Source organism: Electrona antarctica, assembly GCF_951216825.1.
Source record: "Electrona antarctica genome assembly, chromosome: 15".
NCBI classification, from domain to species: Eukaryota; Metazoa; Chordata; class Actinopteri; order Myctophiformes; family Myctophidae; genus Electrona; species Electrona antarctica.
This window is the reverse complement of record NC_136796.1, coordinates 6,139,048-6,164,350: the sequence shown is the minus strand read 5'-3', so window position 1 is coordinate 6,164,350 and position 25,303 is coordinate 6,139,048. Positions and strand designations below refer to the sequence as shown.

Below are 25,303 nucleotides of genomic sequence, written 5' to 3'. Positions count from 1 at the left end.
TCGGCGGGAGGAGTAGGATGAAGGCTCTACAGTACGTCCTCCCGGTGGGGGCTCCTCGCCAGCAGGTGCGTCAGTAGGATACAACAGTACGTCCTCCCGGTGGGGGCTCCTCAATAATAATAATAATACAACTTTATTTGTATAGCACCTTTCATGACATGAAATGCAACTCAAAGGGCTTTACAGAGCAATGGGGAAAGAAAGAAAAGAAAAGCAAGGCATAAACATTAAAAAATATTAGCAGTAATGCAATACAGTGAGGACATGAATAACAAAAAAATTAAAAGATCAATTAAAAGCAAGATCATGTGGCAAGAGCAATAGCAGGTGAGTCAGTAGGATACAACAGTACGTCCTCCCGGTAGGGGCTCCTCACCAGCAGGTGAGTCAGTAGGTTACAACAGAAGTAGCCTGGGGTCCACCTATGCTTTCTATGGCATAGGCAGCTCCCGGCAGGATCCGCCGGGAGAATCTAGACGCAGCTGCGCGACATGAGACTAATTAATTAGAGCGACAGAGAGAGAGAGAGGAGTGTGTGTGTACGTGTGTGCGTCAATTTAACAAAGGTGCAGACGATCAGAAATCAGCAGAGAGTGATCGACGTTTGCGCTACTCTATGCCATATTGAAGTGGACTCGGACCCAGACTTTTTTTTTCTCCCTGGAAATAAAAACGTCTGGGTTTCCGAGGCTACAACAGAAGTGACACCACACACAAATGTGAATTTTCGTTTTTATCATGTCATCTGAAAGTAGGGAATCATAGCTTCAAATTGACACATTGTTTGTTCAGTTTGACCCACCAGTTTTGGAGATATGGCTTATATAGTAATGTCTTGCAGAAAACAGCGAGTTGAGAAAACAAGCTTGAAAGGTTCACTTATGTGGTCTAACATTACACCTAGCTACATGTTTAAGCATTTATTTCATATTTACATGTTAAATTCAGCTCTGCTATTTATTTCAGACATGCTCAGTATGTGAAGAGTCTGCCTGTGCTATTAACTTCTTTTGGATACAAAAATAAATAAATTCAGTTTTTCTACTCTAAAAGCTGGAGGCTGTAGTCAAATCTGGTCACAAATGTGTGTGGGGTGGAAATGGCATAATGACTAAATTGGGGAGGAAAAAAAAGGTTAAAGTCAAAAAGAACAATATTGCAATTATACTCTAACCTACGCATTGGTTAAAGTAACATTTTATTTGTGGACAGCAGCTTTAAGGCAGAAGGTTGTACAGACGGAGCCAGTAGGCCTACGTAGGATCAGATGGACTAACCGTGTCATACACATGCACACCTGGTTCTAATACCAAAACCCAAGACATTAGTCACTGAGAGGTGGTGTGCGTACATGCGTGCGTGTGTGCATGTGTGTGTGTGGCGTTCGTGCGTGCATATGCACTCACGCAGAAGAGGGATTAGATGTCCCTGCCTGGTAGCTAAGAGACGAGGCTCAGGGATGAAGAGCTCACATATATCATCACCTCTCACTGGCCTGCGTTGCGTTGCGTGGCCTGGAAGGATGAAGAGCTCACATATATCATCACCTCTCACTGGCCTGCGTTGCGTTGCGTGGCTCAGGGATGAAGAGCTCACATATATCATCACCTCTCACTGGCCTGCGTTGCGTTGCGTGGCCTGGAAGGATGCTGCAGTCTAGACGCTGTGAGCTGTGAGTACTTTTATAGGATCATTATCTGATCCATCTCTCCGTCTTGATAGCGATGAAAGAAGGCACGTGGCTGAGTGCTGGATCATGGCTGATGGAACAAAAGCAGGAAGAAATTCATAAAGCCAGGAAACCATTACAGTGACCAGTCTGATGTATTGCATGCTGGCCCATCAGGCACTTCAGTGCAGGCGCTTTCTAGGAAATCACTTATTTTGAGTTATTTGCGTTGATTCATGAGCTACTAGGCCAGTGGTTTTCAACCTCTTTCAAATCAAGGCCCATTATTGTTTCGGCATTTGAGCCACATACGGACCACCATTTGATGAGATTCAGCCTAGCAGAGACCCAAAACTAAAGAATGTTGATATAATTGGATATGATCTTGTTCACAATTCCATGCTGTATTGATGTTGGTACCACAGGAGAGATAACAGATCAATGATTAATAACTATTAACCCATCTTAGACCTGAGAACTGATTCTATACAACATGTCTTCAAACTTTTTCATGTCAAGGACCCACAGAATTATCTGTATTTGGCCGTGGCCCACCATCTGAAAATATGTTATTCCAGGGATCCCCCCAGTTCACTGTGAAAGAATATATATTCAAAGATTCTGACACATTTTCAAGATTTTTCAAAGATAGCAGATCTACAAACTGGCAGCGCGGCAGTTGGCACAGTGCTATGACATTACATTACATTACATTACATTCATTTAGCAGACGCTTTTATCCAAAGCGACTTGTATATCTGCTTTTCTTCAACAGCTACAGTTTAAAATGATGGTTACAGTGGTTAAAAGCTATAAGGTGACACATGATGCGTCCTCAGGTCTAAATGGGTTAACTACGTAAAGTACATCATTGTAACCATGACATTATTATTGTTAGTATTACTATCAGTGGCAGAAGAAGTGCTCACATTTTTGGTTTGTTTAATTGAGTAAAAGTAGCAATACAACCAAAGTGTAAAACATTATTGTTAAAAGTGAACATTCAACATCTCACAATTATTACAAGTACAACAGTATTATTCGGCATCAACATTAAAATACTAATTATGCTGAATTCAAATTCATATGTCATTCTATTGGATTATTATAACTATTGATCATAGTCTTTTTTTATCCCACAATTTTGTAACCCATTTTTTCACCCAGTGTCAATATGTAATGTAATCCTAGGCAGTGGTTCGCAAACTTTTTCATGTCAATGACCCCCAAATTGACACTAATTAGCCTGCGGACCCCCCATTTGAAAAGATATGCCAGGGATAAGAGAAGATTTTTATGGCTCTAGCCATAGGACCCCCAGTCCTATGTCATTACAGAAGCTGTGGCTACATAACAGGAGAACTGGATCTTTAAAGATGCGATGACAAACAGGACAGGACAAACAGAACGTCGTCTCTTCCTCTTCTGGAAGAGACGACGTAGAAGCCATTTAGTCTCCGAGTGAGGCTACGAGCACTCTGCTCAATACAGGGAGTCAGTCAGTGGTGGTAACTCTCTCTCTTCTCCTCTAGAATGTTCCCTGAAGTTGACTTTCACTGTGAATGGTGGTTGTTAAATTCAGCTGACTGTGTGTGTGTGTGTGTGTGTGTGTGTGTGTGTGTGTGTGTGTGTGTGTGTGTGTGTGTGTGTGTGTGTGTGTGTGTGTGTGTGTGTGTGTGTGTGTGTGTGTGTGTGTGTGTGTGTGTGTGTGTGTGTGTGTGTGTGTGTGTGTGTGTGTGTGTGTGTGTGTGTGTGTGTGTGTGTGTGTGTGTGGTCGGTCAGTGAGGAAGGTAGGTTAACGACCTCTCTGTGTAATGATTAATGTGAGTCAGGAGAGGTGCAGACTGCAGAGTCTCGACGACAAGACCATACAATTGTTTCATCTCTGAGTGACTTTTCAAAGTGTTTTTATTCATTTTTCACCCTTCACACACACACACACACACCGATGTCCCGCCATTTTAAATTGCCAATGTACCAATCAAAATATAATTGCAGTACTGTTGTATAGAGACCAGGATTACTGCATTTTTTTCGTGACGGTACCTACCCTAGGGGGCACGGGGAGAACATTCAAACTGTCATGGTCAGACTATGTATGTTTTTCTGTGTTCACAGCTGTGACATTTTTCGTCCAAAACGTGTGCAACAACAACGGTTTGTTTGTATTCCTAGTTAACGGTTAACATTAAACAAAAAATGAAAAGGATTTGTTCACATTTTGTAGTCTTAACTTTAACGCCTTTTGATACATCATAGATCACATATCACACGCTGTGATCGGTAATGGGCATACAAATCACACCCGTGTGAAGTGAGGGCGCTCTTATCATCGTACATCATCCATACATTGTCAATGGGAGTTTAATCTTTGTGTAGGACAAAAATACAGATTTGCTCGTCTACATGTCTACATGCTTGACTACTTGTGTAAGACGAAAATCGACACTATAGCTGAATATTGGAGGGGCTAGCGCCCCTCAAAAACGGAAGATAAATTAACTGGTGATTTTCCGTCTGTCTGTCTGTCTGTCTGTCTGTCTGTCTGTCTGTCTGTCTGTCTGTCTGTCTGTCTGTCTGTCTGTCTGTCTGTCTGTCTGTCTGTCTGTCTGTCTGTCTGTCTGTCTGTCTCTCTTTCTTTGGACCACATCACCACTTTTCAACCTCTCTTCAAGCGGTCCTCACTCCTCACTAATGTTCATGATGAAGTCCTACTCGGTCTGTGTCTCAGGAGGGCTGTGGGCACTTCTTAGAAACTCGTCTTCCAGTGACATCAAAAGGATAACAAAAAAGTCGTGGGGATTGTGATCCTTTAGAATGAATGAAACACATCATGTCACTGCATCTGGCAGAGAATCCAGGGCACTCTGAAACTGGACAAACTGAGCTCTATAGAGCGTCGCAGTCCCGCCCCCTACCATGGACCAGGAAATGATTCTCCATTCATTTTCCTCATAGACATTTCAGAAAGTATTTATTTAAAGACGTTTACGCCGCGGACAAAGACAACTCGAGTCGTGACAAATCATGACAACAAACACAATTTTTTGGGCAGAACAAATAATTAGAAAGAAGAAAAAAACGGCAGGTTACAACACTTTTTTTTATTGTTTTTCTTCTTTGTAATTATTTGTTTGGTCCAAAATATTGTTTGTGTTGTCATGAGTTGTCACGACTCGAGTTGGCGTAACCGTCTTTAAATAAATACTTTTTGAAATGTCTATGGGAAAAATGCATTGGGATTCATTTCCTGGTCCATGGTAGGGGGCGGGACTGCGACGCTCTATAGAGTCGTTTTAAGGCAACAAACGACTGTACCTGTTTTCTGTAACCCCAGTCTATTCGCATCATAATGTCCACTATATTGTTTTCTGTAACCCCAGTGTATTAGCATCATAATGTCCACTATATTGTTTTCTGTAACCCCAGTGTATTAGCATCAAAATGTCCACTATATTTCACCTCATGTAACATTGTGTTATTTTTTCATTTTTTTTCCTACTTTCTGATCATGTTGTACTCAGGGTGAACTTTGACAAATACAGCATGTTCCCAATTCTTGATATAATAAAGAAAATAACATTAAATGCCACAAATTATACCAGCCCTTCATACACCTGGAAGTAACATTGTTATTGTGGTGGAACAAGTACTCAAATGGGTTACTTAAGTAAAAGTATTTTACTGTATTAAAAAGAAAACTCAGGCTAATATTAGGAGGACAGTGTTTAGATGCTTTATTCAAAGCCACCCCGGTAATTAATAGAGGCACAGCTTTTAATTGAATAGAGGTTACTATTAGAGGATTTACGGTATGCTACAGTTGGAGGCCATCAATATTGTCCTTTTCTTTTTGCTGAGGTTTGCGTGATCTGCGCAAAAGGACAGTTAACCCATTTTGGGCGGGAACCCCTTTTGGTGTTTTAAACATTGTTATAATTGAGCTATTGAAAAATAGCAGATCTACAAGCTCATAGCGCGCCACCGAGTGGCGCGCTACGAGCTTGTAGGTCTGCTATTTTTGAAAAATCGTGAAAATATTTATTTCAGAAAACTGGAGGATTTAGAAGGATTTTTTAAAATGTTGAGGTCAGGCCTAAATGGGTCAAATGATAAGGGACAATATCGGTGGCACCCAACTGTATGTGGAGTGCCCAAAACAGCCGATCTACAAGCTCACGACGCATCACATTGCCACGTGTTCGGGAGTGTGGCGCCATTACGCCGAAGGAGAATAAATTATGCATTTCTGAACCGTGCGGAGGAGAAGAATCAGAGTGGGTCTGAATTACCTAGACGTGTTCCTGCTGTCACCAATTTGCTCACAGCTGTCATGCTTTAGACGCAACGAGGTCCAGCAGGAGATAGGAACTAAGGGAATGCAATGAGAGCATGTCTGTCGTCCATTCACCGCCTGGAGAGATGCCGTCGCCAGCAGGCAGGCAGAAACCTTGGAACACCTTCCCAATCACCATTACGATACCCACAACTTGTGTATCGGTCGATACTAAGTACCGGTCCAAATGGACCTTCGCAGGGTCTGTATATATGGTAAATCGATTCAAACTGTTTTCTTTTTGTCATTTGTTACTGTATTTAAAAGAGGATAAGAGAAATGTGTCCGTGACCCACAAATGGGTCCCGACCCAGTGTTTTGGAAACGGTGGTATAAAGTATGTACAGTGTATACATATAGACTTGTTTAGGTTTATGGAAGCATATAGCCATAATTCAAATGAAGTAGAATGAGCACATCTGTCGATTAAATGTAAATGCTGATTGATTCTTTATTTAAGTGTCATGCTTCCGAAGAAGCCCAGCCCATATATGGACTTACAGGACACTTTTTACAGTTTACATGAACAATTACAATAAACCGACATGACGGTTTGCAAACAATGATCAAGTGAATACCAAACTGACACTCCAGATCCTTACGAGGCAGATTACATAATATATAACATAAAATAAAATACCAAAAAATTAAATACACCATTAGGCCTGTGACAGGAGACACATGTACCTACTTGAAGAGCTGGTATTGCATTTTACATTTATCTTTGTCTAAAACAAACACCTTGTTAATAATTACCCGAAGATTAAAAAAAGCCTTTCTCTTATTTCAATTGACCTTTTCCGTATTTGCCATTTCATTTGAATTATGGCAGCTATTATGCTTCCATATTGGTTCACCATGCATTTCAAATGACAACGTGCGCGTGCGCGCCTACAGTACACGTCCCACTGGTGTTATTTATAAGAGTATACCATCTGGCCAACAGCTGCTTGCCTTGCCTTTGCGGTGCCGTTCATGGAAAGCAGAGCTTTCTCCAAGAACAAGAAGAAAGCTCTGCCGTTGGTGTGTTATGGAGATTTGACTCCATGCCGGAACTCAACTTCCTCTTCACCCAGCGACCCTCGGGGTACCATGGGGCTGAGGAGGTTCCAAATGGTCCCCTACGGGTCCATTTGGTTCCATTTGTACACTCTGAGTTTGGGGGGTTCCATCAAAATGACAAAGTTTGAGCTATAGGGTGAACCAAAGACGGGTAGAGAGCCTCGTCCAGGGTAGCAGGGCTACGGTGCACCACAGGTGGGCAGAAAGAAAATGGTTTCCCTCTTAAAGTTTGGATTAAACACTTTGTTATAGGTTTCGTAGTCGATACATTTTGAGTCTGACTAAGTAAATGACCTCGCCATAGACAGTGAAACAGCTCTCAAAGTCACTCTTTTAGTGCAAAACATGATGATCCTGCCATTATATAACGTCACAAAACCCAGTAGTACGGCATTGAGTTTGAATAAAAATGTCAAGTTCATGTTGATTTAGCCTTTTGTAGTAGGAAGAAATCTGGATGTATGGTGGTCTCTGGCCTTAATGAATGCATACCAAACCGGGGGTCCTTGAAATGAAACGGTTTGGTAAACAGTGACCCAGAGGGTCAGGAGGACAGCGCTGGTGGAGGGGTGTAGTGGGGCTACAGTGCACCTCAGGATGGAACTATGGTAGAGAGACATTGTGAATATACTGAAGATAATGTGGCCGTAAACTGAAGACGTCAGACTCCACCTTAGCCTGTAGCAGTTGATCTACTTTTTTATTTTTTCATCCCATGATTTCGCAACCCATTTTTTTTTCACCCAGTGTCAATTATCTAATCATGGAATCCTGGGCGCTACACTCCCTGGGGAGCCAACCTGGGGAGAGCAACGGACTGACCTAAAATGCTTCCTTCCTATGCATGAGGAGTACAAGCCAGTTTCCCCGGGTGGACGTAGCACGTCGAAGGAACATGTTATTCTAACCAGTTCCTTTCCCCTCCATCAGGCACCCCGGCTGGCCAGGGGGAGGCAGTATAGAGCCCAGGATTACTGCATGTTTTTCTGTGAGGGTACCTACCCTAGGGGGACACGGGGATAACATGCAAACTCCACACAGAAAGGCTCTTTTGCCAACCCCACCTCGCGTATGGGCACTGATGACGCGGAGGAGAGAACACAGTTGCTCTAGTTATGACGACCATGCAGAAGTTACCCTGGTCTGTGTTTTCTTGACCACAAGGTTAAAATGTAATTTAGATGGCATGTTATTTAGACTGAGGCTAGGTTCATTGTTTACCTGATGGTATCCGCTATAGTTTCAATGTACAGATTATTATTTTGACGATGGTATACTGTTTAGTCTAAGACGCAAAACCCCCTAAAACAGAACCAGATGGAAGCTGATCATCCGCTGTGGCAACCCAGGCGGGATTTAGCCAACAGAAGAAAGAAGGTTGTTTAGTCTGATGCTATATAAGTCAGTGGTTTTCAACCCTTTCCATATCAAGGTCCATCATTTTATTCTGCATTTGAGCCACGGCTCAAATGCGGCTCTCACTGACTGAGAGTCTGCCATCGCGCAAATTCCAGCTTTTCACCAGAGGAGAAAAACTTTTTTTGTTTTTGTTTTCCAAAATGAGTTAATAGCACAGGCAGACTTCACATACTAGAGCATGTCTGAAATAAGTGTCAGAGCTGAAATCGACATGTAAATATGAAATAAATGCTTAAACATGTAGCTATGTGTAATGTTAGAGACCACAGAACAGAAGTGAACCTTTCAAGCCTGTTTTCTCAACTCGCTGTTTTCTGCAAGACATTACTCTATAAGCCATTTCTCCAAAACTGGTGGGCCAAACTGAACAACCAATATGTCCATTTGAAGCTATGATTAAAAAAAAAAAAAGGAAAATTCAAAGAAATCCATTGGCAGTCCCTCAGTCAAATTTGGTCACATTTGATGAGATTTAGACTCAGACCTAAAACTTTCAATATTTTGTTGTCGTTGGATAAGATTCTGTCCACACTCCACAATTCCATGCTGTATTGATGTGGAACCATAGGAGAGATAACAGGCAAACAGTTCTTCTACATTACTTTAATTCTACATTCTCTAATTATCTAGACGTCCTGTAAATTAAGTAGCAGATGCTTAAACAAATTTAACTCTTTGAGCGTAAAATGAAACATGACCCGTAAGGGTCCATTTGGTTTCATGTTACACTCTCAAGAGTGATTTAACAAGGGTCCATTTGTTTACCAACTCTCCATCATTTAGCCGGAGACCACCTGGAACCCCTTCAAGGACCACTGGTGGTCCCTACACCACTGTTTGAATACCTCTGCTATAGGTTATTGGTTTGGCTGTGATCCTAGTTAACTTATCTTCTTCCAAAAAGGACAAAACCAAAAAATGAAACCAGGCCAAAACAGCAGATTTACAAGCTGACGTTGTGAGCTCATAGATTGGCTATTTCAGTATCAAAAAGGGGCTTAAGTAGTTAAAATGTATAAAAGGTTTTATTATCAGTTAAGAACATATCGGTTACGATGTGGAAAAAGTAATTGCTGCCTTCATTCCATGACGTCTGGGCTGTTGGCAACAACCCAGTGCTCATTGTCTCACCTGCAGATGGTCTCAGATGCCGATGCAGTGACGACTGCTTCGATGTAGAGCAGTGGTTTGGTGTAGAGCAGTGGTTTGGTGTAGAGCAGTGGTTTGGTGTGGAGCAGTGGTTTGGTGTAGAGCAGTGCTTTGGTGTAGAGCAGTGGTTTGGTGTAGAACAGTGGTTTGGTGTAGAGCAGTGGTTTGGTGTAGAGCAGTGGTTTGGTGTAGAGCAGTGCTTTGGTGTAGAGCAGTGGTTTGGTGTAGAGCAGTGCTTTGGTGTAGAGCAGTGGTTTGGTGTAAAGCAGTGGTTTGGTGTAGAGCAGTGGTTTGGTGTAGAGCAGTGGTTTGGTGTAGAGCAGTGGTTTGGTGTAGAGCAGTGGTTTGGTGTGGAGCAGTGGTTTGGTGTGGAGCAGTGCTTTGGTGTAGAGCAGTGGTTTGGTGTGGATCAGTGGTTTGGTGTGGAGCAGTGGTTTGGTGTGGAGCAGTGCTTTGGTGTGGAGCAGTGCTTTGGTGTAGAGCAGTGCTTTGGTGTGGAGCAGTGCTTTGGTGTAGAGCAGTGCTTTGGTGTAGAGCAGTGCTTTGGTGTAGAGCAGTGCTTTGGTGTAGAGCAGTGCTTTGGTGTAGAGCAGTGCTTTGGTGTAGAGCAGTGGTTTGGTGTAGAGCAGTGGTTTGGTGTAGAGCAGTGGTTTGGTGTAGAGCAGTGGTTTGGTGTAGAGCAGTGGTTTGGTGTAGAGCAGTGCTTTGGTGTAGAGCAGTGGTTTGGTGTAGAGCAGTGGTTTGGTGTGGAGCAGTGGTTTGGTGTAGAGCAGTGGTTTGGTGTAGAGCAGTGGTTTGGTGTAGAGCAGTGGTTTGGTGTAGAGCAGTGGTTTGGTGTAGAGCAGTGGTTTGGTGTAGAGCAGTGGTTTGGTGTAGAGCAGTGCTTTGGTGTAGAGCAGTGGTTTGGTGTGGAGCAGTGGTCTGGTGTGGAGCAGTGGTCTGGTGTGGAGCAGTGGTCTGGTGTGGAGCAGTGGTTTGGTGTAGAGCAGTGGTTTGGTGTAGAGCAGTGGTTTGGTGTAGAGCAGTGGTTTGGTGTAGAGCAGTGGTTTGGTGTGGAGCAGTGGTTTGGTGTGGAGCAGTGGTTTGGTGTGGAGCAGTGGTTTGGTGTAGAGCAGTGGTTTGGTGTAGAGCAGTGGTTTGGTGTAGAGCAGTGGTTTGGTGTAGAGCAGTGGTTTGGTGTAGAGCAGTGGTTTGGTGTAGAGCAGTGGTTTGGTGTGGAGCAGTGGTTTGGTGTGGAGCAGTGGTTTGGTGTAAAGCAGTGGTTTGGTGTAAAGCAGTGGTTTGGTGTAGAGCAGTGGTTTGGTGTAGAGCAGTGGTTTGGTGTAGAGCAGTGGTTTGGTGTGGAGCAGTGGTTTGGTGTGGAGCAGTGGTTTGGTGTGGAGCAGTGGTTTGGTGTGGAGCAGTGGTTTGGTGTGGAGCAGTGGTTTGGTGTGGAGCAGTGGTTTGGTGTGGAGCAGTGGTTTGGTGTGGAGCAGTGGTTTGGTGTGGAGCAGTGGTTTGGTGTGGAGCAGTGGTTTGGTGTGGAGCAGTGGTTTGGTGTGGAGCAGTGGTTTGGTGTGGAGCAGTGGTTTGGTGTGGAGCAGTGGTTTGGTGTGGAGCAGTGGTTTGGTGTGGAGCAGTGGTTTGGTGTGGAGCAGTGGTTTGGTGTGGAGCAGTGGTTTGGTGTGGAGCAGTGGTTTGGTGTGGAGCAGTGGTTTGGTGTGGAGCAGTGGTTTGGTGTGGAGCAGTGGTTTGGTGTGGAGCAGTGGTTTGGTGTGGAGCAGTGGTTTGGTGTGGAGCAGTGGTTTGGTGTGGAGCAGTGGTTTGGTGTGGAGCAGTGGTTTGGTGTGGAGCAGTGGTTTGGTGTGGAGCAGTGGTTTGGTGTGGAGCAGTGGTTTGGTGTGGAGCAGTGGTTTGGTGTGGAGCAGTGGTTTGGTGTGGAGCAGTGGTTTGGTGTGGAGCAGTGGTTTGGTGTGGAGCAGTGGTTTGGTGTGGAGCAGTGGTTTGGTGTGGAGCAGTGGTTTGGTGTGGAGCAGTGGTTTGGTGTGGAGCAGTGGTTTGGTGTGGAGCAGTGGTTTGGTGTGGAGCAGTGCTTTGGTGTAGAGCAGTGCTTTGGTGTGGAGCAGTGCTTTGGTGTGGAGCAGTGGTTTGGTGTGGAGCAGTGGTTTGGTGTGGAGCAGTGGTTTGGTGTGGAGCAGTGCTTTGGTGTGGAGCAGTGGTTTGGTGTGGAGCAGTGGTTTGGTGTGGAGCAGTGGTTTGGTGTGGAGCAGTGGTTTGGTGTGGAGCAGTGGTTTGGTGTAGAGCAGTGGTTTGGTGTAGAGCAGTGGTTTGGTGTAGAGCAGTGGTTTGGTGTGGAGCAGTGGTTTGGTGTGGAGCAGTGGTTTGGTGTGGAGCAGTGGTTTGGTGTGGAGCAGTGGTTTGGTGTAGAGCAGTGGTTTGGTGTGGAGCAGTGGTTTGGTGTGGAGCAGTGGTTTGGTGTGGAGCAGTGGTTTGGTGTAGAGCAGTGGTTTGGTGTGGAGCAGTGGTTTGGTGTGGAGCAGTGGTTTGGTGTGGAGCAGTGGTTTGGTGTAGAGCAGTGGTTTGGTGTAGATCAGTGGTTTGGTGTAGATTGTACCATTAGGAGAGATATCAGGCAAAGGTTGATCAAAATAACAAATGTTCTACGTTCTCTAATTGTGTAGACTTCTTGCAAGTAGCCTAATGCAAGTCAGAGGCAAGGATGCACCTGCTCAATGGAGACTAATGCAGGTGTTTAACATTAATTTGACACTCTTCTTACACTCCAAGTACAGACCCCTGGGGGACCCTGATCGAAAAAGTATATATACTGTAGGATTTAAGTGGTTAAAGTCTTGCTGATTGCTTTCAGTGCTCTTAATGGCCATCATGCCCCACATACTATTATACATTCAGACCTTACTCACACATGGACACCTTTGCTGCACCTTTGGGTGCATGGACCCAATACACAAATCACATCAAGCAACACTATATCATTTGCACATGTGAAAGGACCGCAATGGAAATAAGCTGCTGGCTTTCTTGCGTTTTCATTCTTTTTGATAATTGTGTGACAATGTATGTATTTTACATGCGCTTGATTATTATCAATGGCTCTACTACAAATCTCATGTGTATAATTATGTCCCTTCTTGTTGTCATTGGCAGGCCTGTGCGCATACACAGTAGGAGCCAACCAGTGTCAGCAGCACCTGCTCTATTGCCTTCATAAGAGTGAGTACCATCTTATTTTCCTACACCATTTCTCTCTCTCTATATATACATCTCTCCTTTGCTGGTCCATAGTTGCTCTCTGCCCTGCTCTCATTCAGTACTCTATCACTACATCTCTCCTTTGCTGGTCCATAGTTGCTCTCTGCCCTGCTCTCATTCAGTACAAACCATAGGCTATAGACACACATTAGACTTAATATCACTCCACAAATGAACAGTGAACAAGGAAAGACTGCTTTTATCTTTTATAGGGCCCGATATGGACCGTTGTTTTTTTAAAGAGTGGTTTGGAGTGACGCAGACACACTACTACTACTACTATCAGCACCATTGGCATCACAGTTTGGCACAGACAAAATAGGCTGTATATCAATGAACTTCCAAACAAGAGACGAGGGAGCCCCGACTCAGTTATATCGTAACTCATAATTACTTATAACTCGTAATACAGATACATATCGGGAGACATTTCACCCATACGATATGACATGTCGGTGGCCCTAATGCATGTTTTATGCCCCAGACAAATAGAACAAACTCCATGACTCTCTGAAACTGGATGGACCTATACCTTCCTTGCGTAGCCCTTATTTATCTGCATTTTGGTGTTTTTAATGTTCATTATATCGCACTTTATTTAAAATTGTATTGTTTTTTTTAACATGTGATCACGTTGTACAGTACTCAGTAATCATGTACTCATGGGCGTCCATGAAAAAGAGAGCCTGCTTCACCAACGGTCTTTCCTGAAGAAAAATCTGCCCTTCTCTCTCATTCAGTACAAAGGTATAGGCCACGTGGGAAACAAGGGAATTGGCACGCTCAACTCACAGGCATTCAGAGTATGATGGGGTGCTGACGCAAATGGCACAAAAATAACAAATTAAGTCATCAGCACTCGCAAATAAGTATGTAACACTTTTCATAATGCACAGGAGCAGCCCGAGGCCTTCCTCTGCCTTTTCATAATGCACAGGAGCAGCCTGAGGCCTTCCTCTGCCTTTTCATAATGCACAGGAGCAGCCTGAGGCCTTCCTCTGCCTTTTCATAATGCACAGGAGCAGCCTGAGGCCTTCCTCTGCCTTTTCATAATGCACAGGAGCAGCCTGAGGCCTTCCTCTGCCTTTCATAATGCACAGGAGCAGCCTGAGGCCTTTTCATAATGCACAGGAGCAGCCTGAGGCCTTTTCATAATGCACAGGAGCAGCCTGAGGCCTTTTCATAATGCACAGGAGCAGCCTGAGGCCTTTTCATAATGCACAGGAGCAGCCCGAGGCCTTTTCATAATGCACAGGAGCAGCCTGAGGCCTTTTCATAATGCACAGGAGCAGCCTGAGGCCTTCCTCTGCCTTTTCATAATGCACAGGAGCAGCCTGAGGCCCTTCCTCTGCTTTTCATAATGCACAGGAGCAGCCTGAGGCCTTCCTCTGCCTTTTCATAATGCACAGGAGCAGCCTGAGGCCCTTCCTCTGCTTTTCATAATGCACAGGAGCAGCCTGAGGCCTTCCTCTGCCTTTTCATAAAGCACAGGAGCAGCCTGAGGCCCTTCCTCTGCCTTTTCATAATGCACAGGAGCAGCCTGAGGCCTTCCTCTGCCTTTTCATAATGCACAGGAGCAGCCTGAGGCCTTTTCATAATGCACAGGAGCAGCCTGAGGCCTTTTCATAATGCACAGGAGCAGCCTGGGGCCTTTTCATAATGCACAGGAGCAGCCTGGGGCCTTTTCATAATGCACAGGAGCAGCCTGAGGCCTTTTCATAATGCACAGGAGCAGCCTGAGGCCTTTTCATAATGCACAGGAGCAGCCTGAGGCCTTTTCATAATGCACAGGAGCAGCCTGAGGCCTTTTCATAATGCACAGGAGCAGCCTGAGGCCTTCCTCTGCCTTGTCATAATGCACAGGAGCAGCCTGAGGCCTTTTCATAATGCACAGGAGCAGCCTGAGGCCTTCCTCTGCCTTTCATAATGCACAGGAGCAGCCTGAGGCCTTCCTCTGCCTTTCATAATGCACAGGAGCAGCCTGAGGCCTTCCTCTGCCTTGTCATAATGCACAGGAGCAGCCTGAGGCCTTTTCATAATGCACAGGAGCAGCCTGAGGCCTTCCTCTGCCTTTCATAATGCACAGGAGCAGCCTGAGGCCTTCCTCTGCCTTTCTGAGCCTTGTGGCTGTGATGTGTCTGGTTCCAGGAACCTGTGATGTGTCTGGTTCCAGGAACCTGTGATGTGTCTGGTTCCAGGAACCTGGCTGACAGCTCTATCTCTGCCTCTCTGAGCCTTGTGGCTGTGATGTGTCTGGTTCCAGGAACCTGTGATGTGTCTGGTTCCAGGAACCTGTGATGTGTCTGGTTCCAGGAACCTGTGATGTGTCTGGTTCCAGGAACCTGTGATGTGTCTGGTTCCAGGAACCTGTGATGTGTCTGGTTCCAGGAACCTGTGATGTGTCTGGTTCCAGGAACCTGTGATGTGTCTGGTTCCAGGAACCTGTGATGTGTCTGGTTCCAGGAACCTGTGATGTGTCTGGTTCCAGGAACCTGTGATGTGTCTGGTTCCAGGAACCTGTGATGTGTCTGGTTCCAGGAACCTGTGATGTGTCTGGTTCCAGGAACCTGTGATGTGTCTGGTTCCAGGAACCTGTGATGTGTCTGGTTCCAGGAACCTGTGATGTGTCTGGTTCCAGGAACCTGTGATGTGTCTGGTTCCAGGAACCTGTGATGTGTCTGGTTCCAGGAACCTGTGATGTGTCTGGTTCCAGGAACCTGTGATGTGTCTGGTTCCAGGAACCTGGCTGACAGCTCTATCTCTATCCATTGATGTGTCTGGTTCCAGGAACCTGGCTGACAGCTCTATCTCTATCCACTGTGATGTGTCTGGTTCCAGGAACCTGTGATGTGTCTGGTTCCAGGAACCTGTGATGTGTCTGGTTCCAGGAACCTGTGATGTGTCTGGTTCCAGGAACCTGTGATGTGTCTGGTTCCAGGAACCTGTGATGTGTCTGGTTCCAGGAACCTGTGATGTGTCTGGTTCCAGGAACCTGTGATGTGTCTGGTTCCAGGAACCTGTGATGTGTCTGGTTCCAGGAACCTGTGATGTGTCTGGTTCCAGGAACCTGGCTGTGATGTGTCTGGTTCCAGGAACCTGTGATGGGTCTGGTTCCAGGGACCTGTGATGTGTCTGGTTCCAGGAACCTGTGATGTGTCTGGTTCCAGGAACCTGGCTGTGATGTGTCTGGTTCCAGGAACCTGTGATGGGTCTGGTTCCAGGGACCTGTGATGTGTCTGGTTCCAGGAACCTGTGATGGGTCTGGTTCCAGGGACCTGTGATGTGTCTGGTTCCAGGAACCTGTGATGTGTCTGGTTCCAGGGACCTGTGATGTGTCTGGTTCCAGGAACCTGTGATGTGTCTGGTTCCAGGAACCTGTGATGTGTCTGGTTCCAGGGACCTGTGATGTGTCTGGTTCCAGGAACCTGGCTGACAACTCCATCTCTATCCATTCCTGTGAGGCAGAAACCTCTTATCTCCATTATTTTTTACGTTTTTCTTTTTGTCCCCCGTTAAGTTAAATGCGGCTCATTTTGAGCTTGTCGATCTGATATTCTTGAGTGGTGCAACCACTCCAACGAACAGCAATGTCCGTGTTCACCTACCTATGTGTTCACCTAACTATGTCACTATGAGCATGAGTACCAATGACTACCAAAAGTGGCGCTGTTGTGCCAGAAACAGAGAGAGAGAGAAAGTGCTGCACTGCTGCCTGCTAATGAGAGACCGAGAGAGAGAGAGGTGTGATTTTTTTTATGCTGTTGAATCGTGAAAAGTAACAGTTTCGGAGATATGAGGTGTCCACCCAATTAGACATCACACCCAAAGTGTGAGCTAGCTAGGTTCTGTTTACAGCTTGTATTAGTTAGTAACTTGTGTTTTTAGATCAATAAATGGCATACCGGTAGTGACTTTCAAAAGGGTGAATTACAAATGCCTATAGTAACTTTGACGTCTTTTAGAGTTAATGTTGAACCTTAGTTACATTTCGTGTACTATATCATGTCATTGGATTGAATGATTATGTTGTCACTTTTAGTAAGTGACATGATTTTCTTTCCCAGCGGTTTCTTACCATAGAGTTAAACTGTATGTACAGTAACATTTAAATATAACCTACTGTAGAGCAGTACACTACTGAATAGTTTGCAAAACAGACCGTAGGGGGTTATTACCAGCATAGACTTTTCTTTCTTCTTTTAAGACAGACTGAACATCTAGTTGAGCTGCTTTGGCTGCATGCTTTCACTAGTTTTTATAATTCAAATATGATAATAAGAAAGGAAAAATAGATCTTTGTTTATTTTAAATATTCAACCACTTGTCTTGAACACACTACAGTGTCCTTATTTTGGGATCAAACAGAATTATGGAAAATAGCTGATCTCACAAGTTTATAGAAGATAAAAGGTATATGGTACAGTAGATAGAAAAAGGAAGGGGGTCTAGTACAGAGCCCTGGGGGACTCCGGTCAATAAGGTTTATAGGATTTAAGTGGTTATGGTTTTGCCCATTTGAAAAGGATATCCATGCCACAAAATGGCCAATGTTGGCCAATAAAAGAGCACTAACATTCAGTGGGCTCATCTGGGGTAATTATCTTCACTTCAAAGCAATTTAGCAAGTCCCTCAAGTAACGGCCGCTAAATGATTAAAATAACGACTGTTTTTGTGCGGTAAACATTTATTTTTGTGTTTTGACGCTCTCTCTCTCTCTCTCTCTCTCTCTCTCTCTCTCTCTCTCACCCTGATTAACCTAAGTTTATTGTTAGACATAAAGTGTAGGCAGAATCTGTGAGCAATTTGGTTGCTGCGTAAAAATGCTACATTTAGCTCATGCCACATAAATGGGGTGATTGTAATTCATACCAAATTGCCCAGCTCTGCATGGGAACACATGAAACGAGCTGTTACAAATGGCTGTTTTTAATATGTGATAAATGATAATGCAGTCTTAACTGAATCAGTATATATATATATTTTATTGGTTGATGTTTACATTATTATTAGTGATTGTTAGACAACGATCTTTACTCTCACAGTACAGTATGTACAAGATGTGATGACAAAGATCACCTTGAATCTTCAGAGAAAAAATACAGAAGTTCCGCCTTAAACAAAAGGACACTTCTCTCTACCTCAGAGAAGAACAAATGGGGCCAACGCTGTTAACCACATTGTCTGTTTTTAAAACGGCTCTTTCTGTATGTGTTTCTTTCTGTACGACCTGTTGACAGACAGACCTAGTTCTCGTCATATGAGGACAATTCAGTGGTCCGTAACATGTTGGACAAGAACATTTGTGAAACCGATGATGTGATTTTGAGACCAAATCGTAAGAAAAGCTGTGTGTGCCATGTGAATGCTTAAACCAGTCCAGACTGAACGGCAGACCCCTGTGGGGGCCGTATTAGTCCAGACTGAACGGCAGACCCCTATGGGGGCCGTATTAGTCCAGACTGAACAGCAGACCCCTATGGGGGCCGTATTAGTCCAGACTGAACAGCAGACCCCTATGGGTGCCGTATTAGTCCAGACTGAACAGCAGACCCCTATGGGGGCCGTATTAGTCCAGACTGAACAGCAGACCCCTGTGGGGGCCGTATTAGTCCAGACTGAACGGCAGACCCCTATGGGGGCCGTATTAGTCCAGACTGAACGGCAGACCCCTATGGGGGCCGTATTAGTCCAGACTGAACGGCAGACCCCTATGGGGGCCGTATTAGTCCAGACTGAACGGCAGAACCCTATGGGGGCTGTATTAGTCCAGACTGAACGGCAGACCCCTATGGGGGCCGTATTAGTCCCTGCTGGCAGTAGTTTGGACCTTTTAAATTGAGTCTGAGTTCACCCTGGCATCTGTGTGTAATGTTTGCCATGCAGGGCCAACATTACACACAGTTTTTCCTCAATTGCTTTAAATGCATTACATGTGTCTAAATACCCCACGCCATTAACACAGTCCAGTAAGTAGTAGAAGTTGCCTTGGGAAACAACTGTTCCTTAAGCCATGTGGTCCAGAGATCAGGAGCCTCTCTCCTGTTTGAGCCAGTTGTACAAGTACACCCCCTGGACATGACAATTCAGTTACAAGTAGTGTTCTTGATTTGGTACGACTCAGCCAGGGAATTGAACCCCCGTCCCGTCCCCCAACCTCCCAGTTTCAGGGCAGACTGTCTAACCACAAAGCTGAAACATGCCACTAATTTAATTCTTCAAAATGTGAATGCTAAAACACATAATGTCAACATAACTGTCATTGTGCTGATGCAAATTCAACTATTGACATGACGGCTAAAAACACATTTCCTGCTTGCATTGGCACATTTTGTTCATTGCGTAAAAAAAGGTACACACAAAATACTATGTTTTGCTACAGTACAATGAACGTTGCAAGACACAGCAAGCCACCATGATGATTGGATGAGTCACTTCCCTTCCCATAAGAGGCGAGTGATGGAGACCACATGATAGGTGGACGTGGCGGGACGTCGCACCACAGTGGATGTGCCAGGCCAGTGTGGGGGAGAACATCACAGTGTGTCAAATCCACCGTTTTTCCCCCAATCCCGCCACAATACACCCCTGACAGAAACCCCAAGGTTATTTTGATGTCTTACGTGGGGGGTGATATCACAATGGATGCTGCAATATCAGAGAAGAGAATAGAATAGAACATTTTATTGGCATTACAATGCAACAATAAAAACGCCAACGTGGATGAACACAACAAAAGCTGAAGCTTGTTTCCATTGTGGTCCACGCACTCACATAAAAAAAGTTAAAAACAGAACAACAAAGACAGTTCAAAAAATGCAAATGGGACTAATAAATAAAACAATAAAATCTGAGGGCCTAAGGACTAGTGTTAACCTGACTCCGCCAGATGGGGCAGCAGAGAGTACACTGGGTTCCCCCCTCCTGGGATCAAGGCATACACAGTGCTGCCTTGATCCCGCCTCTAGCTGCCACTGATTGGCCAGGCCGTTTTGTGGCCGGGCATCAAGTCTGCCTGAGAGTTCCCAGATGGGAGCAGGAGGGGGGGAACCCAGTGTACTCTCTGCTGCCCCATCTGGCGGAGTCAGGTTAGACTAGTGTAGCATGCACTTCCCATTGCAATCAGAACTGCAGACTCACTCCCAATCTTCCGCCGTAGTCTGAAAACTCACCTCTTCATACTTCATACACGTTAGCCCGCAGCACTTGCCATAGCACTTGCCCTAGCCTATCCTAGACATATTCATTGTACATACTGTATATTCTACTGTTTGACATATGTTAGGTTCTTAGCTTATTTATGATCCTTGATTACTATTTCTATGTATTTGATGTATTGCCATGTGTTGTTCTTGCTTACTGTAAATCTCTCTGGATTAAGAGCTTCTGCTAAATGCCTAAATTGTAACTGAGGACTGAGGCAGATTTGTGCTATATATTGTAGATGGCAACAAGAACCCCAAAAGGGGTTCCCGTCCTCATTGGGTTAAATGGAGGTGGCAGAATTGAGGAGTGACAAGGAAGGACATGATCAGAATTGACGACATTTATAGGGTCAGCCCGGGCCAGCTTAGATGGTTTGGACATGTGCAGAGGACTTTTGACGGGTGCATTGGGAGAAGGATGCAGAAAACAGAAGCAGATGGAAACAGGGAATAATGACCAGAAAGATCCTTGAGAAAGAGACATTAACATGATCATTTGTGAGAAATTGTGACAATGTCAGTTTTGTGTGCGTGCGTGCGTGCGTGCGTGCGTGCGTGCGTGCGTGCGTGCGTGCGTGCGTGCGTGCATGCGTGCGAATCTCCGGTACCGTTGGCCCGGTCGCTATGAAACTGTGCTGCACACACACTCCACGGATGCTAATTTCAAACCTGCCCCAAATTCTTCCAGAACAGCCTGCTATAGCGCCACCATGAGGCCTATTTTTGCAAACCACATTGTTTTATAATACTCCTACAGATCCATTACTCCAGATGTACAGGTATCCATACATCACACAAATCAGTCCATTTTTGATTTCATCCCGATTGGCTAAGATTGGCTTCCAAAGTTTGCAGGATTGATCCGTTTTGAACAAAATGCCTCAAATCATGAACGCAGCATTCCTACTAGGCAGAGGAATAAATCCCACCCTTTTCACATTGGTGTGTCATATCAGGTGGATTTTTGCACCACCGCCATTAAAGGCGCAAGAAGAAATGGCACCCTTTTCACATTAGCCTATTATAGTGGCATCAGGAGGCCACAGTAACCTACCTGACCTGGCACAGACCTGCATGTGCTCCCATTGATTAAGACTATTACTAGTACTATTACTAGTACAGTGTATCCTGTTTTGATGTAGGCCTACATACATCACAATTAACGATCAGAAGGTGCTATGGATTTTTTGTGACACTGTTGTAGATATTGACTGCCTTTTTTGACGAATGCTTGCATGCATGAGTGTTGTGCCTTTTTGAGTGGTGCAACCACTCCAAGGAACAGCAATGTCCATGTTCACCCATGTGTTCACCCACCCACCTATGTGACTATGTCACTATGAGCACGAGTACCAATGGCTACCAAAAGTGGCGCTGTTGTGCCAGAAACAGAGAGCGAGAGATAGTGCTGCACTGCTGCCTGCTAATGAGAGAGAGAGAGAGAGGGGAGGGGGGAGTTGCACCACTCAGTTCACACAGGTGTGATTTTTAATCAATGAAGGGTGCTCCACTGCGCTGCATTGCATTCGCCACGGTTAGTTTTTTCTTAAAGCCGCCCGAACGCAACACAACACAGTAGGTGGAGCTTTGGCATTATAGGCATGAGTGCAATGGGCTATTTTGTGCATGTGTTATGAGAAAGTGTTTTACTCTTTTGGACATTTACACTCCAAAGTTGCACAGGTTTAGCCTTAACCATGCAGTGTTGGTACTTTTTTTTGTGTGCAAATGGCCATTACTAATACTAACTGAGGTCGTCAGGTTGTCACCTCTGTGTTCAGGTCAAGTTTGAATAAGTCAGCCGTTGCAGAAGCAGAAGAGTACAGTTTCCATTCTGAGTCTGCTTTGGGGAAGTGGTCAATGTGTGGAAAATAACGGCCTGCACCTACAGTAGGAAGTGTGAGACTGGACTGTTGTAACAAACCTAAACACAATGTTTCTGCATCACATGCACAGCATGCAAGGCTTAACACAGTGAAACTGGGAAAGCAGATTTGAGCTGTTCGTAGGATTTAGAACGGTGAATTAGAACAGTGGTTCTCATTAATAGCAGATACACAAATCTCACAGCGCGTCACTTTAGTCTACTTGCCAGCCCATAGAGCCCCATTGTGAACCCGGACATGTTGAGTACGGCTGAAATATTGTCCATATATGTGATTATAGTCATTAAAAGCTAATTATAACAATTATGAAATTTGCGCAACATATGCAAGTTAGCATCCGGCAGTTGTATACATGCTGGGGACCCATACTAAACATTTCTAACATAAAACGTTGGTGTACTCAACATGTCCGGGTTCACATTCTGGCAAGTGGACTACTTTGCGGCACGTTGCGAACTTGTAAGTCTGCTATTTTGGTATTTTTTCTTTTTTTCCCACGAAAACAGATCATCTAAAGCTGTCAAGGTGTCTGCAACGTGATATTTTTAAGCAGTCAAACTATTGAACAATATTACTAAAACATATTCATTTGACATATTTGTGTTAACTGTTTAATTGTTCGTTTCACAAATCACACCATTAGGACATACAGTAGGACTGGGTCATGCTTATTTAGATTTAATCCATGGACACGCAAGGATCTCCCTCCCTCCGTCCTCTCAGTTGGAGAGGAGAAGCATAGTAGACCTTAACTCCCCTTGTTCTTCCCCTGCTTGTTTTCGTTGGGACCTAGGCGTGCTGCTCGCCGCATTAATGGCTGACTGCTTTCCTTTGGTTCCTGCGTAACGACCGTATAACATCAAACAAAGCTCAGATGGAGAGAGAGGGGCCCAGAAACGCACGTCGACCGGGAGAGGTTTCCTCTGTTCCTCCTACGACGGTATGCCCCACGCCGAGGCCCATTGTTTCCTCCCATGCATACGCACAAAATGTGTGATGTTTGGCAGGGCGGCGGACGTATTCCCTTTCATATCTGCATTCGTGTTACGGTAAAAGGCCTGGGTGCGACTTCAGGGAAGAGTTTGTAGTGATATGCATGATGCTGATTTCAGGGAAGAGTTTTGTAGTGATATGCATGATGCTGAAGTACAGGCTGGCTGAGGCTTGTTATTCATCAAGTGTTCCTTGATGTGATTCATACCACGGCGTGTTTCCCAACACTTGAAACTTCACTCGGATGATTGCGAGGTGAACTCTCACTGGCCGTGGCAGCAAGCGAGACACTTCATCTGACTGCACTTGGAAGTTGCTTCATTTATGCTTCATTGTAACAACTAGAGCGGTGCCCGTTGGGCACTGGCCTACTTGGGAACGATGCAAGTTGGAAATGCATGCCCCACCCAGTTGTTATGTCTGTGTCCCTTTTATGTTGAATCGGGGGTCCTTTGGGGGTCCTTGACATGAAACACTTTGAGAACCATAGGTGTAAAGGTCCTTTCAGACGTAAACTTCCTTAACCCATTTTGGGTGGGAACCCCTTTTGGTGTTTTAAACATTGTTATAATTTAGTTATTGAAAAATAGCAGATCTACAAGCTCATAGCTTGCCACCGAGTGGCGCGCTACGAGCTTGTAGGTCTGCTATTTTTGAAAAATCGTGAAAATATTTATTTCAGAAAACTGGAGGATTTAGAAGAATTTTAGAAGAAGATTACGCCTCCCGGTTTTGGGGGGAAATGGAAGGTAAGGCTTCCTCATCTGCTGGGCACTCTAGCGTCTATATTTTGAAAAATTCCGGCGCACTGGAAGTGTTAATTTCAAGGACCCCCCAGGTTTGACATGCATTAGGCTATACGGACCCTGATTTAATGGCATTTCTGTCCCTGGGACCACAATTTATGTAAAATCACTGTTAATTTAACTCAGAGTGTACTAATGGAACCAAATGGACCTGCTAGGGTCCATTTGGTTCCATTTGTACACTCTCTGAGTTACAGACCCATCTAACTATCTCTAATTTAAGTACCCCGGACCCCTAGGGAAGAACCAGTGCTATACACATCAGATCTTTGCATGCTCGTATGGGTGTCCACCCTTGCCCTTATAGCAGAGTGACTGACTCCACATGGTGAGATGCAGCACAGGCCAGGCTGCAGGTCTGATGATGTGCTGACTGGACAGCACTCCCAGCATGGTGCAGCACTAGGAGAGCACATGTGTTGAGTTTCAGCCTAGCTGGAACTGTTCCATGCTTACGCACGCACGCACGCATGCACGCACGCACGCACGCACGCACGATGTGATGTGAGGACATCAACAACGCGTGGTGAGCTTGTAAGTCAGCATTTTTGGGGTATTTCGGTGCACTAACACTACACCTAACGTCTTAATGTGTAATCGCTTAACCCCGCCCTGAATCTTTTTTTCTAATTGTAAACATATCTCATATAGCTCATATATGTTTTTTAAAACATGTATTTCTCATTCTACCACACGCACACACACAACACACAACACAGTCACACACACACACACACACACACACACACGCGCACACACACACACACACACACACACACGCAACGCACACCCTTGACTTCTCCCTGTTCATCAACACCACCACACCACACTGTTGCTCAACTCAACTTGCACGCCTCCGCATGGCTTGGCTTTGTGTTGCTTCTTGCTGATATATATTTTTTACGAGACATTAGAAGCAGATGTACAGCAGCACCGCCATTTGATCCCTTGTCCCTTTTTAATTAGCAGTCAGTGCAAAAGCGCTGAGCTTGTCTGTTGACTGCAGAGAGCAAACCGCACACAGTCAGATGGCTGATAAACCAAACGTTAATGACTTGCGCCGTGGCCAGGTTGTTGCTGACTGGCTGCGTGGCACCCGACCTCGGAGCTTGTACAGACTACAGTACACTCAGCTTGTAAGACTACAGTACAGGCAATTTCCCCTCATGTGGGCTGGGATAGAGAACTTGGACATTAGGAGCCCCATTCTTCTTTACGTAGGTTAGTAGTATGGAATATTTTCAGGGGAATGGAAATACTGACCTATGCTCTTGTGTTGACAAAAAAAACAAGATTTTCGTCCAGAATTCACTGGAGGGAGTTTAAACCCACGATCTGAATAGTTATTCTTATACATAGAAAAAAACGATGTGGGCACTCGAAGGTAAAAGGAGGAATGGCCTTTATTTAAACGCAGTTGCCTTTTAATTACATAAAGGCCATTCCATGTGAGTCGCCTTTTCAAAAAAACACTTTTTTATCTCCTGTGAACACCTGGTTACTCGTGTTTGTTTCAGTTACTCTTATA

At 44.9% G+C, this 25,303-nt stretch overlaps 1 protein-coding gene across 1 annotated transcript in view; it reads left to right on the top strand.

Annotated features, from left to right (window-relative positions):
* The first annotated feature begins 12,839 nt into the window (after nucleotides 1-12,839).
* ccn4a (cellular communication network factor 4a) overlaps nucleotides 12,840-25,303 on the top strand; it is a 107,780-nt gene continuing 95,316 nt past the window's right edge. The window contains exon 1 of the mRNA XM_079523294.1: nucleotides 12,840-12,848. The gene's annotated coding sequence lies outside the window, so the exon portion shown is untranslated. The remainder of the gene's footprint in view (nucleotides 12,849-25,303) is intronic.